The sequence below is a fragment of the Molossus molossus genome, unplaced genomic scaffold (genome assembly GCF_014108415.1).
Source record: "Molossus molossus isolate mMolMol1 unplaced genomic scaffold, mMolMol1.p scaffold_m16_p_7, whole genome shotgun sequence".
NCBI classification, from domain to species: Eukaryota; Metazoa; Chordata; class Mammalia; order Chiroptera; family Molossidae; genus Molossus; species Molossus molossus.
This window is the reverse complement of record NW_023425401.1, coordinates 59098862-59115556: the sequence shown is the minus strand read 5'-3', so window position 1 is coordinate 59115556 and position 16695 is coordinate 59098862. Positions and strand designations below refer to the sequence as shown.

General features: G+C 39.3%; 1 non-coding gene across 1 annotated transcript; it reads right to left on the bottom strand.

The window, feature by feature from the left end:
- Nucleotides 1-561: 561 nt before the first annotated feature.
- Nucleotides 562-667, bottom strand: LOC118620556. The gene has a single exon (XR_004957469.1). It is a non-coding gene; the product is annotated as a U6 spliceosomal RNA (small nuclear RNA).
- Between the last annotated feature and the right edge of the window lie 16028 nt (nucleotides 668-16695).

Genomic DNA, 16695 nt, shown 5'->3' with positions numbered 1-16695 from the left:
AAGAAAAAATCAAAACAAAATCTTGAGCCAAATAATTCAGCCAAACCTACTAAAACTATAAAAAAAAGAAGTTTATTGTTGTTTTAAGCCACTAAATTTTAGAGTAACTTATTACACAGTTCTAGATAACTATTATACTTCTCTCCCAGGACCACCACTGGGTGTGTGTTGAGTAGAAACATTTGTCAATGGAAGAAAGAGAAAACCAGAAAAGATATAAGGGTCAAGGCTTGAAGATGTGAGGGTGAATTTTGGGAAAGTTAAGAACTCTAATTGATATTTGAGTTACATAGCAGGGTATAGGAGGGTGCTGAATACCAAGGGCTGTTGTTTTTTTTTTTAATCCTCATCCAAGGATATTTTTTTACATTTGTCTTCAGACAGAGTGGAAGGGAGAGAAAGAGAGAAACATTTATGTGAGAGAGACACATCAATTGGTTGCCACCTGCACGACCACAACCAGGGCTGGGGATGAGCTGCAACCAAGGTACATGCCCTTGGCTGGAATCAAACCCAACCCAGGACTCTTTGTTCCATGGGCTGATAGAGCTGGCTTTTTAAAAATATATGGAACACTTACTGAATTTGCATGTTATCCTTACACAGGAGCTATGCTAATCTTCTCTATATGTTCCAATTTAAGTACATGTTCTGCCAAAGTGAGCACTGAGTTGTATTTTTTTAACTCAAGGGAGTACAATATATGATGTCTTTATGGTTCTTTCTAGGCAGTTAAGCTAAAGTTAGCACAATAATAAGGATAGTAGGGAATCAGGACAATCAGTCGGCCTAGAAATAATAGATTCCCTTTACTGGGCCAACACACCATTTGCTAACTACTGCATCCTCTTCAGAGAACTGCTGTGGTAGCCAGAAATGACTGAGAGGTTACACTTTCCCCCAGGGCAACCTCAAACCATTAACGGACAGATACAGGAATAAAAAAGCCTCCCTAGCCTCAATGGAGGTCAATTCTGTGGTGGTGTTCTTGCTCCAGATCTCCCCAGCTGAGGCTAGACTTCAGCTGAAACCACATCTTACTTAGTTTATCCTCTATGCTATCCTCCTGCCCTCCCTTCCTTACAGTGTTCACTAGAGATCATTCTCTCAGTTAATCAATTGTACAAAAATCCCAGCTGCAAACTCTGCTGTGAGGAAACCCTAAGACACCAGGTTTAAAGAAAGTGCATATGGAGTACCTCAAGTAGAGTGCAGTATTGAGATTTATACCAAGAACTGCTTTATACCATGGATATTAAATATGTAGATCCCCTGAACCTTAACAGGAATTTTTAAGGAAAATTAAGAGGATGAGTATGCAAATTTGGGTCCATAACAATTATAAAGACAAAAGGGGGATGCATACGTGTTTATCTCCTAATTTTCAAGTTTCTGAAGAACTGTGGCAGAATAGTAAGAAGCTAGGGAAATTCCTGGGTGAGATAAGAAAATTGAACAAGGCCAAACAGTTTGGGTAGCTTGCAGCAAGCTGGTGAAACACAAGACCTTATCTTCCTCAACCAAGGACACCTGAGAACAAATGGTTAATACCTCTACTCCCTAATCAGAGAATACATAGCTAAGTCACCCTGGCCCAGGAAAATTGAGAACAAAAAACCCCAGCTAAACCCAAGGACAAATATTACCTAAGGGCTGCTATAACAGAAAAGGGGGAAGTGAAAAAATGGAGTTTATCTCACCACCAAACAGAGAAGTCAGCCATGTTAGGACTTGCCAAACAAGATGAAACAATGTAAAAAGGGACTTTGAAACCTAATCTGCTACCCAAGATATCCAGCAAAGGAACCTTGAAACCTATAGGAAGAAGGGTATAAAACACCTTGACTCCCACTGGGCATGTGCTCAGACAAGCCAAGTGGCCCATTTGTGCTTTATGCCAAGTGTATTTTTAAAATTTACTTGCCTTGCTTCCTTAATCAATTGCTTCCTTTGCTACAACACTGCTGTCTGTCACTCATTTGAAATCTTTCTTATGAAGTTGACAAAGGCTAAGAAGGGGACAGCCCTCTTCCTCTGACTCAGGGGACTATCTGGTAACAGAACTACCACAAAAAAATTTTTAGACTATATCATTAGGCTGGTCCTATGGGCTAATTGTATGGTTTTAATATATGTCTCAGTCCTATCCACAATTTTTTGAGAGCATTATGACACACAATATAATAAGTTAGATACTGGCACCTATATTTGATGCTTCTATCACAGTAGAAAATATGAGTAGGGTTATATGCTATTATCTGACATGGAATCACCAATAAGTTCCCAGTTAACTTTAATGTAAAGATTGAAATGAATCTGAGAAATCCATACATAGGGTTATGTCTATACCTGGAAAAGAATATAATAAATTAAGAACTATAGTTTTTAAATCCCTGCTCAAGAGAATAGCCAAGGAAAAAGAAGCAATATAAGAAGGACTTTTTACTCTCCTGGAAAGAGCTCTTGGCGATATTCCTCTATTAATTTTAACTCTGATAGCTTCCTCTTTGAGTGACATTCCATCATTGATTCATAACCTTTCATACCATTTTTTTTCAACTACGTAGGAATTCTTACTATCTGCATGCTCAAACTATGGCAAATAGAGGCAATTGCTTCAAGCTCCTAGATTAATCCATTCAACCCTCCTCCCATTATCCCTGCTAGAAACCAGGCTGTCATTGGAGAAATTGGTCTCAGGGAGAAAAGGTAATCTACATACATAGTCATCATCAAAACAAAGCCAGCTGGGTTGCTACTTTCACCATGTAATCTATTATCTCTCATTATTCAGGTCTAATTTCAGCTATACAGAAAAGCTACCAAGGTACAGTATCAATCACAGCTACCTGCCCCAGGTTAAACACCTCCATAGAAATTGCCCCAATTCCCATCACTTACTATCAGCTTTTTATATTTTGAACTTGACAAGAAAACTGGAGTCAAAAAACTTGGGTCTAAAGACATTGTCAACTCTCTGGGACCCAGGACCCATCACCTCCCTGTGCTTGTTTTCTCAGCTGCAAAAAAAAAAAAAAAAGAGTAGATTTTGATCAGTGTGTCTGCATCAAGAAACACTGGTTCAAAAAGGAGACTTTTACACACACAAAAATTATATAATTATGTGAACCAAAGATCACTGCAAACTATGGACCCTCTTTGAGGCATTCCCTCCATACTGAACATAAGAAAGGCCTTCAGTGATAAATGAGTTTGTTTGAACAAAAAAAAATGTTGACCATGGAAACTTTTTGGGTAGCATGCTTACTAAAAATTCCAATTCTTTCTCTTTTTTTTAATTTAATTTTATTTTTTATTGATTAATTTTTGTTACAGATGATTCTCCTTCTTTCCCCCACTGATTCCCCCCTCCCCCTTCCATCCCTGTCCCTTCCCCAGATTGTTGTCCATGTCCACTGTTCATGCATACATGCGTATAAGTTCTGTGGTTCATCCCTCCCCCACCTCCCCACTCCTTAGGGGATTCTCAGTCTGTACCCAGCTTCCTCGTCGCTGGGACTACCCCATTCCTCAAACTGTTATGTTCATTATATTCCACAAATCAGTGAGATCATATGAAAATTATCTTTCTCTGTTTGGCTTGTTTCACTTAGGATGATACTTTCCAGGTCCCTGCATGTAGTCTCAAAGGATAAGAGATCTTTCTTTCGTACCGCTGCGTAGCACTCCATTGTGTATATGTACCACAACTTTTTCTCTGGACCGCAGGCCGACACTCTATAACCGCTGAGCCAAACTGGCCAGGGCTGTACCACAGCTTTTTGATCCATTTGGCTACTGATGGGCACTTGGGCTGTTTCCAGATCTTAGCGATTGTAAATAGTGCTGCTACAAAGATGGGGGTACATATATTCTTTCTTATTGGTGTTTTATGCTTCTTAGGGTGTATTCCTAGAAGTGGGATCACTGGGTCAAATGGAATATCAATTTTTAATTTTTTGAGGTGACACCATATTGTTTTCCATAGTGGCTGCACCAGTCTGTATTCCCACCAGCAGTGTACTAGAGTCCCCTTTTCTCCACACCCTCGCCAACACTTGTTGTTTGATGATTTGTTGATGGCGGCCATTCTGACAGGTGTGAGGTGATACCTCATTGTTGTTTTGATTTGCATCTCTCTGATGATTAGTGATGATGAACATTTCTTCATATGTCTCTTAGCCATTTGTATGTCCTGTTTGGAGAGGTGTCTATTTAGTTCCTCTGCCCATTTTTTAATTGGATTCTTTGTCTTCCTTTTGTGGAGTTGTATGAGAACTCTATATGTATTGGAAATTAACCCCTTATCTGATATATCATTGGCAATTATGCTCTCCCATACAGTGGGTAGCCTTTCCGTTTTGATGATTGTATCTTTCGCTGTGAAGAAGCTTTTGAGTTTGATGTAGTCCCATGTGTTCATTTTCTCCTTTGTTTCTATTGCCTTAGGTGATGTGCCAGTAAAAATTCTGCTGCGTATGATGTCTGAGATTTTGTTCCCCACAGTCTCCTCCAGGATTTTTATGGATTCATGAGTTACATTTAAGTCTTTTATCCATTTTGAGTTTATTTTGGTGTAGGGTGTAAGTTGATGGTCTAGTTTCATTTTTCGGCAAGTAGCTGTCCAATTTTCCCAGCACCGTTTATTAAAGAGGCTGTCCTTACTCCACTGTATGCTCTTGCCACCTTTGTCAAATATTAATTGAGCATATTGCCTTGGGTCCATTTCTGGGTTCTCTATTCTGTTCCACTGGTCTACATACCTGTTCTTGTCCCAGTACCAGGCTGTTTTCATTACGGTGGCTTTGTAGTATAACCTGAAATCTGGTATTGTGATCCCTCCAACTTTGTTCTTCCTTTTCAAGATTGCTGTGGCAATTCGAGGCCTTTTTTGGTTCCAAATGAACTTTTGAAGTAATAGTTCTAATTCTGTGAAGTATGTCGTTGGTATTTTGATGGGGATTGTGTTGAATCTATAGATTGCTTTGGGTAATATGGACATTTTAATGATGTTAATTCTCCCAATCCATGAACAGGGTATGTGCTTCCACTTTTTCACATCTTGCTCTATTTCTTTTTTCAAAGACCTGTAGTTTTCTGCAAATAGGTCCTTTACTTCTTTGGTTAAGTTTATTCCTAGGTATCTTAATTTTTTTGCCACAATGGTAAATGGGATTTTTTGCGTAGTTTTTCTTTCTGTTAGTTCATCATTGGTGTATAAGAATACCATCGATTTCTTGACGTTAATTTTGTATCCTGCTACTTTGCCAAATTCATTTATTAAGTCTAGTAAGCTTTTGGTGGAGTCTTTGGGGTTTTCTATGTACAGAATAATGTCATCTGCAAATAATGACAATTTCACTTCCTCCTTTCCAATTTGGATCCCTTTTATTTTTTCTTCCTGTCTGATTGCTGTGGCTAAGACTTCCAGTACTATGTTAAATAGGAGTGGCGAAAGTGGGCATCCTTGCCTTTTTTCTGTTCTTAAGGGAAATGCTTTTAGTTTTTGCCCACTGAGTATGATGTTGGCTGTAGGTCTTTCATATATGGCCTTTATTATGTCTAGATATGATCCCTCTATTCCCACACTGCTGAGCATTTTTATCAGAAATGGATGCTGGATTTTGTCAAAGGCTTTTTCAGCATCTATTGATATGATTATGTGGTTTTTATTCTTCAATTTATTTATGTGGTGTATCACATTTATGGATTTGCGAATATTGTACCAGCCTTGCATCCCTGGGATGAATCCCACTTGGTCATGGTGGATAATTTTTCTGGTGTATTTCTGGATTCGATTTGCTAGTATTTTGTTCAGGATTTTGGCATCTATGTTCATCAGGGATATTGGCTTGTAGTTTTCTTTCTTTGTTGTGTCTTTTTCTGGTTTTGGAATTAGAATTATGCTGGCTTCATAAAACGACTTTGGAAGTCTTCCTTCTTCTTGAATTTTTTGAAATAGTTTGAGGAGAATGGATATTAGTTCTTCTTTGAATGTTCGGTAAAACCCCGCCGTGAAGCCATCCGGGCCTGGGCTTTTGTTTGCTGGAAGAGTCTTGATTACATCTTCAATTTCTTCTGTTGTTATTGTTCTGTTCAAGTTTTCAATCTCTTCCTGATCCAGTTTTGGGAGACTATGTGTTTCTAGAAATTTGTCCATTTCGCTTAGATTTTCGAATTTGTTACCGTATAATTGTTCATAGTAGTTGTTAATGATCTTTTGTATTTCTGTGGTGTCAGTTGTTATCTCTCCTCTTTCATTTCTGATTTTATGTATTTGGTTCTCTCTCTTTGTTTCTTGGTGAGTCTAGCTAAGGGTCCATCAATCTTGTTTATCTTTTCGAAAAACCAGCTCTTTGTTTTATTGATCCTCTGAATTGTTTTTTTTGGTCTCTATGTCATTTATTTCTGCTCTGATCCTTACTAATTCCTTTCTTCTATTTGCTCTGGGGTTTTCTTTTTGTTTACTCTCTAGTTCTTTAAGTTGTGAGGTTAGGTAGTCTATTAGAGATTTTTCTTCTTTTTTGAGGTAGGCCTGTAGTGCTATGAACTTCCTTCTCAGAACTGCCTTCGCTGCATCCCATAGATTTTGTATTGTTGTGTCCTCATTTTCATTGTTTTCCAGGAAGTTTTTTATTTCTTCCTTGATCTCCTCGGTGACCCATTCATTGTTTAATAACATTCTATTTAGCTTCCATGTGTTAAAATGTATTTGTATGTTCTTCTTGCAATTGATTTCTAGTTTTATACCATTGTGGTTTGAGAAGATGCTTGTTATAATTTCAATCTTCTTGAACTTGTAGAGACTTAGTTTGTGCCCTAACATGTGGTCTATCTTTGAGAATGTCCCATGAGCACCTGAGAAGAATGTGAATTCTGTAGTTTTGGGGTGTAGTTCTCTGTAGATATCTATTAAATCCATTTGGTCTAGTGCTTCATTTAGAGTCTCTGTTTCCTTGCTAATTTTTTGTCTAGAGGATCTATCCAGTGATGTGAGCGGGGTGTTGAAGTCCCCTGCTATGATTGTATTGTTGTTGATTTCTCCTTGGAAGTCCTCCAGAAGATTTTTAATATATTTTGGTGCTCCTATATTGGGTGCATATATGTTTATCAAGGTTATATCTTCCTGTTGGATAGATCCTTTCAATATTATGTAGTGGCCGTCTTTGTCTCTAGTTATGGTCTTCATTTTGAAATCTATTTTATCAGATATGAGTATTGCTACCCCAGCTTTTTTTTTTTATTGCTTTCCATTTGCTTGGAAAATTTTTTTCCATCCCTTCACTTTCAACCTATGTGAGTCTTTTGTTGAGAGGTGGGTCTCTTGTAAACAACATATAGATGAGTCATGCTTTCTTATCCAATCAGCTACTCTGTGTCTCTTTATGGGAGCATTCAATCCATTTACGTTTAAGGTGATTATTGATATGGACTTATTTATTGCCTTTTTTGTTTAGTGTGGTTCTATTTTTCTTCCCATTTCTCCTGGTAATTACAGCAGTTCTTTTAACATTTCTTGCAGTGCTGGTTTGGTGCTAATGTATTCCCTTAGCCTTTTTTTTGTCTGGTAAGCTCTTTATTTGACCTTCTATTTTGAGTGATAGCTTTGCTGGGTAGAGTAGTCTTGGATTCAGATCCTTGTTTTTCATGACTTTGATTACTTCATGCCATTCTCTTCTGGCCTGCAGTGTTTCTTGTGAGAAGTCAGCTGAGAGCCTTATGGGGTTACCTTTTTCTATAACCTGTTGCTTATCTCTTGCTGCTTTTAGGATTCTCTCTTTGTCTTTAATTTTTGGCAGTTTGATTACTATGTGTCTTGGTGTGGGCCTGTTTGGGTTCTTCTTACTTGGGGCTCTCTGAGCTTCTTGAACTTGAATGCCTTCTTCCTTCACCAAATTAGGGAAGTTTTCTGTCACTATTTCTTTGAATATATTCTCTAGCCCTCGCTTACTTTCTTCTTCTTCAGGGACTCCTATGATACGAATATTATTACGTTTCCAGTTGTCCCACAATTCTCTTAAGCTCTCTTCCTGTTTTTTAATAGTTTTTTCCTTTTGGTTTTCTGATTGGTTGATTTCTTCTAGCCTGTCTTCTAATTCACTGATCCGGTCCTCAGCTTCCCCTACTCTGCTTTTTAGACCTTCCAGTGTGTTTTTCATTTCTGATATGTCATTCTTCATTTCTTTCTGTTGGTTTTTCATTTCCAGATGGTTTATTTTCAACATTTCTATGTCTTTACTCATGTTGCTCATGTCCTTACACATGCTGTTGAGCTTCTGCAACATCATGGCTCTAAATTCTAGTTCTGTTAACTTGGTTTATTGCACCTCATTTATTTCATCTTCTGTAGAGGTCTCTTGATCTTTCATTTGGCTTTTGTTTCTGTTTCTCACCATTTTGGTTATCACAGTGGGCTTTGGAGTCTTCCAAGTTTTCCCAGTGGGTGTTGGTGTTCTGCTGTTTGTGGCTCCCTCTCCTGGGTTTGGATGCACCAGGGAGGACCCACTTTAATCCCACCAAGTCCCCTGTTCTCCGGGAGTCTGTGTGGCTCCAGCTGAGAGCTTAGCAGTCTACAGCGTTCCCAGGGCCCGTGCAGGGTGGCAAGGGAGGCGGTGGGAGTAATTTCCCTCTGAGTTCCCTGGTACGGCCAAGTCCCCTGGTGCCCGCGAGTCTGTGGGCCTCAGCCGAGAGTTTAGCTGGCTACAGAGTTTCCAGGGCCCATGCAGGGTGGCAAGGGAGGCGGTAGGATTGTCTTCCAGCCGAGTTCCCTGGACTCGCCAAGTCCCCTGGTCTTCGGGAGACTGTGCAGCTCCAGCCGAGAGCTTAGCAGGCTACAGAGTTTCCAGGGCCCATGCAGGGTCCCAAGGGAGAGGGTAGGATAAACTTCCCACCAAGTTCCCTGGTCCCGCCGAGTTCCCTGGTCCCGCCGAGTTCCCTGGGGCCCTCGAGTCTGTGCGGCTCCAGTGGAGAGTTTATTTTTTTATTTTATTTATTTATTTATTTATTTTTTTTTTTATGAATTTTTATTTATTTTTTTGTTACAGATATTTTACCTTTTTACCCCATTGGCAACCCCCCTCCACCCTGTCCCCGGCTTAGTTGTCCATTGGTCATGCATACATGCATATAAGTTCTGTGGTTTATCTCTTCCCACCACCCCACCCCCCATCCCCTCTTCTGAGAGATGTCAGTCTGTGCCCTACTTCCATGTGTCTGGGTCTACTTTATTCCTCAGACTGTTATGTTCATTATATTCCGTATATAAGTGAGATCATGTGGTATTTGCCTTTTTCTGCTTGGCTTTTTTCACTTAGGATAATACTTTCCAGGTCCCTCCATGTCATCTCAAAGGATAAGAGATCTTTCTTTCTTACCGCTGCATAGTACTCCATTGTGTATATGTACCACAGCTTTTTTATCCATTCGTCTACTGGTGGACACTTGGGCTGTTTCCAGATCTTAGCTATTGTAAATAGTGCTGCTATGAACATGGGGGTACATATATTCTTCCTGATTGGTGTTTCAGGCTTCTTAGGGTATATTCTCAGCAGTGGGATCACTGGGTCAAATGGGAGTTCAATTTTTAATTTTTTGAGGTAGCACCATATTGTTTTCAATAGCGGGTGAACCAGTCTGCATTCCCACCAGCAGTGTATTAGAGTCCCCTTATCTCCACACCCTCGCCAACACTTGTTTGATGGTTTGTTGATGGCAGCCATTCTGACAGGTGTGAGGGGATACCTCATTGTTGTTTTAATTTGCATCTCTCTGATGATTAGTGATGTTGAGCATTTCTTCATATGTCTTTTGGCCATTAGTATGTCCTGTTTGGAGAGGTATCTATTCAGCTCCTCTGCCCATTTTTTAATTGGGTTCTTTGTCTTCCTTTTGTGGAGTTGTATGAGCACTCTATATATATTGGAAATTAACCCCTTATCTGATACATCATTGGCAATGATGTTCTCCCATACAGTGGGTTGCCTTTCCATTTTCATGATTGTTTCTTTTGCTGTGCAGAAGCTTTTTAGTTTGATGTAGTCCCATGTGTGCATTTTCTCCTTTATTTCTGTTGCCTTAGGTGATGTATCAGTGAAAATTCTGCTCCGTATGATGTCCGAAATTTTGTTGCCTACATTTTCTTCTACAATTTTTATGGATTCATGGGTCACATTTAAGTTTTTTATCCATTTTGAGTTTATTTTTGTGTATGGTGTAAGTTAATGGTCTAGTTTCATTTTTTTGCATGTAGCTGTCCAATTTTCCCAACACCATTTACTAAAGAGGCTGTCTTCACTCCACTGTATGCTCTTGCCACCTTTGTCAAATATTAATTGAGCGTATTGCCTTGGGTCATTTCTGGGTTTTCAGTTCTGTTCCACTGGTCTATATGCCTGTTCTGCCAGTACCAGGCTGTTTTGGTTACAGTCGCTTTGTAGTATAACCTGATATCTGGTATTGTGATCCCACCTACTTTGTTCTTCTTTTTCAAGATTGCTGTGGCTATTCGGGGTCTTTTTTGGTTCCATATGAACTTTTGAAGTATTTGTTCTAGTTCTATGAAATATGTCGTTGGTATTTTGATGGGGATTGCATTGAATCTATAGATTGCTTTGGGTAGTATGGACATTTTAATGATGTTAATTCTTCCAATCCATGAACAGGGTATGTGCTTCCACTTTTTTATATCTTCCTCTATTTCTTTTTTCAATGATCTGTAGTTTTCTGCAAATAGGTCCTTTACTTCTTTGGTTAAGTTTATTCCTAGGTATCGTAATTTTTTTGGCGCAATGGTAAATGGGATTGTTTTTTCAGTTTCTCTTTCTGTGAGTTCATCATTGATGTACAAGAATGCTGTCGATTTCTTGACGTTAATTTTGTATCCTGCTACTTTGCCAAATTCATTTATTAAGTCTAATAGATTTTTGATGGAGTCTTTAGGGTTTTCTATGTACAATATCATGTCATCTGCAAATAATGACAGTTTCCCTTCCTCCTTTCCAATTTGGATCCCTTTTAATTTTTCTTCATGTCTGATTGCTGTGGCTAAGACTTCCAGGACAATGTTAAATAAGAGTGGTGAAAGTGGACATCCCTGTCTTGTTCCTGTTCTTAATGGAAATGTTTTTAGTTTCTGTCCATTGAGTATGATGTTGGCTGTAGGTCTTTCATATGTGGCCTTTATTATGTCAAGATATGATCCCTCTATTCCTACATTGCTGAGCGTTTTTATCAGAAATGGATGCTGGATTTTGTCGAAGGCTTTTTCAGCATCTATTGATATGATCATGTGGTTTTTATTCTTCATTTTGTTTATGTGGTGTATCACGTTTATTGATTTGCGAATATTGTACCAGCCTTGCATCCCTGGAATGAATCCCACTTGGTCATGGTGAATAATTTTTTTGATGTATTTCTGGATCCGATTTGCTAATATTTTGTTCAGGATTTTGGCGTCTATGTTCATCAGGGATATTGGCCTGTAGTTTTCTTTCTTCGTAGTGTCTTTTTCTGGTTTTGGAATTAGAATTATGCTGGCCTCATAGAACGTGTTTGGAAGTCTTCCTTCTTCTTGAATTTTTTGAAATAGTTTGAGGAGAATGGGTGTTAGTTCTTCTTTGAATGCTTGGTAAAACTCCACCGTGAAGCCATCTGGGCCTGGGCTTTTGTTTGCTGAGAGAGTCTTGATTACCTCTTCAATTTCCTTAGTTGTTATTGGTCTGTTCAAGTTTTCTATCTCTGCCGGGAATAGTTTTGGGAGACTGTGTGTTTCTAGCAATTTGTCCATTTCGCTTAGATTGTTGAATTTGTTGCCACATAGTTGTTCATAGTAGTTGTTAATGATCTTTTGTATTTCCGTGGTGTTGGTTGTTACTTCTCTTTCATTTCTGATTTTGTGTATTTGGGTTCTCTCTCTTTATTTCTTGGTGAGTCTAGCTAAGGGTCCATCAATCTTGTTTACCTTTTCGAAAAACCAGCTCTTTGTTTTATTGATCCTCTGAATTGTTTTTTTGGTCTCTATGTCGTTTATTTCTGCTCTGATCCTTACTATTTCCTTCCTTCTACTTGCTCTGGGGTTTTCTTTATATTTACTCTCTAGTTCTTTAAGTTGTGAGGTTAGGTAGTCTATTAGAGATTTTTCTTCTTTTTTGAGGTAGGCCTGTAATGCTATGAACTTCCCTCTCAGAACTGCTTTCACTGCATCCCATAGATTTTGTATTGTTGTGTCTTCATTTTCATTGTTTTCCAGGAAGTTTTTTATTTCTTCCTTGATCTCCTCGGTGACCCATTCATTGTTTAATAACATTCTATTTAGCTTCCATGTGTTAAAATGTCTTTGTATGTTCTTCTTGCAATTGATTTCTGGTTTATACCATTGTGTTCTGAGAAGATGCTTGTTATAATTTCAATCTTCTTGAACTTGTAGAGACTTAGTTTGTGCACTAACATGTGGTCTATCTTTGAGAATGTCCCATGAGCACCTGAGAAGAATGTGAATTCTGTAGTTTTGGGGTGTAGTTCTCTGTAGATATCTATTAAATCCATTTGGTCTAGTGCTTCATTTAGAGTCTCTGTTTCCTTGCTAATTTTTTGTCTAGAGGATCTATCCAGTGATGTGAGCGGGGTGTTGAAGTCCCCTGCTATGATTGTATTGCTATCGATTTCTCCTTTGAAGTCCTCCAATAGTTTTTTAATATAAATTGGTGCTCCTATATTGGGTGCATATATGTTTATCAAGGTTATATCTTCCTGTTGGATAGATCCTTTCAATATTATGTAGTGGCCTTCTTTGTCTCTAGTTATGGCCTTCAATCTGAAGTCTATTTTATCAGATATAAGTATTGCTACCCCAGCTTTTTTTTTCTTTTCCATTTGCTTGAAAGATTTTTTTCCATCCCTTCACTTTCAATCTTTGTGCGTCTTTTGTTGTGAGGTGGGTCTCTTGTAAACAACCTATAGATGATCTACTCTGCTTTTTTAATCCTTCCAATGTGTTTTTCATTTCTGATATGTCATTTTTATCTCTTTTTCTTGGTTTTTAATTTCCAATTGGCTTATTTTCAATGTCTCTATGTCCTTACTCATGCTGTTCAGCTTCCTCGAGATCATGGCTCTGAATTCTAGCTCTGTTAACATGCCTAATTGCTCCACATTGATCTCATCTTCAGTGGATGTCTCTTGCTCTTTTATTTGGCTTCTGTTTCTGTTTTTCACCATTTTGGCTATCACTGTGGACTTTGGAGCCTGTCAAGTTTTCCCTGTGGGTGTTGGTGTTCTGCTGTTTGTGGCTCCCTCTCCTGTGTTTAGATGAGCGAGGGAGGACCCACGTTGAACACCACTGTCAAGTCTTACTTTCCTGGTTAAAGTTGCCAGCCCAGGAAAGGTACTGTTATCCTCTAGCTTTTTGCCTGGAGGCTAGCAGTCTAGGTTACTTGATGAGTTTTGGGTTGTCAGTTGATTGAAAAGCTCCCTCAGGTGCTTAGCACAAGGGGATTTCCTGAGGGTGGGGCAGTTACTGGTCGTTAATGAGCCTCAATTAGCACTTCAATGGCCCACAGGGTGGGGTTGGATCTCCGAGGGAGGGGCTGCTGCCTCTCTCAGAGCCCTGGGAAGGAGCAATGTGGCCACCATCCTGAATGGCTGCACTCAGCCAAAGCTCTGAGCGCCCTCCAGATCCTGAGTGACTCGACACAGCTCCAGTCCCATCTGCCCTCCCTGTGCTATAGCCCAAGGTGAGTGGCTGTGGCTGTTTCAGCCTCTGTCCCGGCTCTGCGCTGTGGAGCCCCCTGGGAGTGTAACCCAAGGGTGTTTCTCCCAGCTAAGGCCACTGCCGAGCTGCCTACCGTGGGCTCCCAGCCCCCATCTCGTGCCTTCACAAGCCTACCGGAATGGAGTCAGTGGCCCTCGTTATATGCTCCTCGAAAGCTGCTTTTCTGTTGGTTTTTCCCGTCAATTTGTCTGTGTTATAGTTGTAATTCCAGTTTGGTTCTGGGAGACGGTCTGTGTAGCTTCCATTCACTCCGCCGCCATTTTTCCTCTCCCACTTACTGCCACCAATTTCTTGATGTTAATTTTGTTTCCTGCTACTTTGCCAAATTCATTTATTAAGTCTAGTAAATTTTTGATGGAGTCTTTGGGGTTTTCTATGTACAATATCATGTCATCTGCAAATAATCACAGTTTCACTTCCTCCTTTTCAATTTGGACTCCTTTTATATTTGCTTTCTATCTGATTACTGTGGCTAAGACTTCCAGTACTATGTTAAATAAGAATAGAGAAAGTGTGCATCCCTGTCTTGTTCCTGTTCTTAAGGGAAATGCTTTTAGTTTTTGCCCATTGAGTATGATTTGGCTGTAGGTCTTTCATATATAGCCTTTATTATGTCTAGATATGATCCATCTAGTCCCACACTGCTGAGCGTTTTTATCAGAAATGGATTCTGGATTTTGTCGAAGGCTTTTTCAGCATCTATTGATATGATCATATGGTTTTTTCCTTCATTTTATTTATGTGGTGTATCACATTAATTGATTTGTGATAATGGTACCAGCCTTGAATCCCACTTGGTCATGGTGAATAATTTTTTGGATGTTTTGCAGAATTCAATTCGCTAGTATTTGTTCAGGATTTGGGCATCTATGTTCATCAGGGATATAGGCCTGTAGTTTGCTTTCTTTGTTGTGTCTTTTTCTGGATTTGGAATTAGAATTATGCTGGCCTCATAAAACAATTTTGGAAGTATTACTTGTTCTTGAATTTTTTGAAATAGTTTGAGGAGAATGGGTGTTAGTTCTTTTTTGAATGTTCAGTAAAACTCCCCTGTGAAGCCACCTAGGCCAGGGATTTGTGTCCTGGGAGAGTCTTGATTACATCTTCAATTTCTTCTGTTGTTATTCGTCTGTTCAACTTTTCTATCTCTTCCCTGTCCAGTATTGAGTGACTATGTGTTTCTAGATATTTGTCCATTTCACTTAGATTGTTGAATTTGTTGCCATATATTTTTCCATAGTAGTTGCTAATGATCTTCTGTATTTCTGTGGTATTGGTTGTTACTTCTCCTCTTTCATTTCTGATTTTGTGTATTTGGGTTCTATCTCTTTGTTTCTTGATGAGTCTAGCTAAGGGTCCATCAATCTTGTTTATCTTTTCGAAAAACCAGCTCTTTGTTTCATTGATATTTGAACTGTTTTTTTGGTCTCTATGTCATTTATTTCTGCTCTGATCTTTACTATTTCCTTCCTTCTACTTGCTTTAGGGTTTTCTTTCTTTTTTTTATTAATTAATTTTTGTTACAGATGTTTCTTATTTTTCCCCCACTGATTCCCCACCCCCCCCTCCTGCCCTTTCCCCAGTTTGTTGTCTATGTCCACTGTTCATGCATACATGCATATAAGTTCTGTGGTTTATCTCTTCCCCACCACCACCCTATTTAGGGGATTGTCAGTCTGTATCCCACTTCTGCGTCTCTGGGACTACCCCCTTCCTCAGACTGTTATGTTGATTGTATTCCACAAATAAGTGAGATCATATGATACTTGTCTTTCTCTGTTTGGCTTGTTTCACGTAGGATAATATTTTCCTGGTCCCTGCATGTCGTCTCAAAGGATAAAAGATCTTTCTTTCTTACAGATGCATAATATTCCATTCTGTATATGTACCACAGCTTTTTTATCCATTTGTCTACTGATGGACACTTGGGCTGTTTCCTGATCTTAGCGATTGTAAATAGTGCTGCTACAAACATGGGGGTACATATATTCTTTCTGATTGGTATTTTAGGCTTCTTAGGATACATTCCTAGAAGTGGGATCACTGGGTCAAAGGGAAGTTCAATTTTTAATTTTTTGAGTTAACACCATATTGTTTTCCATAGTGGCTGCACCAGTCTGCATTCCCACGAGCAGTGTACTAGAGTCCCCTTTTCTCCACACCCTCGCGAACACTTGTTTGATGATTTGTTGATGGCGGCCATTCTGACAGGTGTGAGGTGATACCTCACTGTTGTCTTAATATGCATCTCTCTGATGATTAGTGATGATGAGCATTTCTTCATATGTTTCTTAGCCATTTTTATGTCCTGTTTGGAGAAGTGTCTAGTTCCTCTTCCCATTTTATTTTTTAATTTTTTTTTTTTTTTTTTTGTACAGATAGAGTGGGAGGGAGAGAGAGGAAGGGAGAGAGAGAGAGAAACATCGACGTGAAGGGACACATCGAGTGGCTGCCACCCGCACGACCAACCAGGGCCAGGGAAACACTGCAACCGAAGTACGTGCCCTTAGCGGGAACCGAACCCGGGTCCCTCCAGACCGCAGGCCGACGCTCTAACCGCTGAGCCAAACTGGCCAGGGCATCCTCTTCCCATTTTGTAATTGGATTCTTTGTCTTCCTTTTGTGGAGTTGTATGAGCACTCTATATGTATTGGAAATTAACCCCTTATCTGATATGTCATTGGCACTTATGCTCTCCCATACAGTGGGTAGCCTTTCTGTTTTGATGATTGTATCTTTCGCTGTGCAGAAGCATTTGAATTTGATGTAGTCCCATGTGTTCATTTTCTCCTTTGTTTCTATTGCCTTAGGTGATGTGTCAGTAAAAATTCTGCTGTGTATGACGTCTGAAATTTTGTTCCCCACAGTCTCCTCTAGGATTTTTATGGATTCATGAGTTAATTTAAGTCTTTTATCCATTTTGAGTT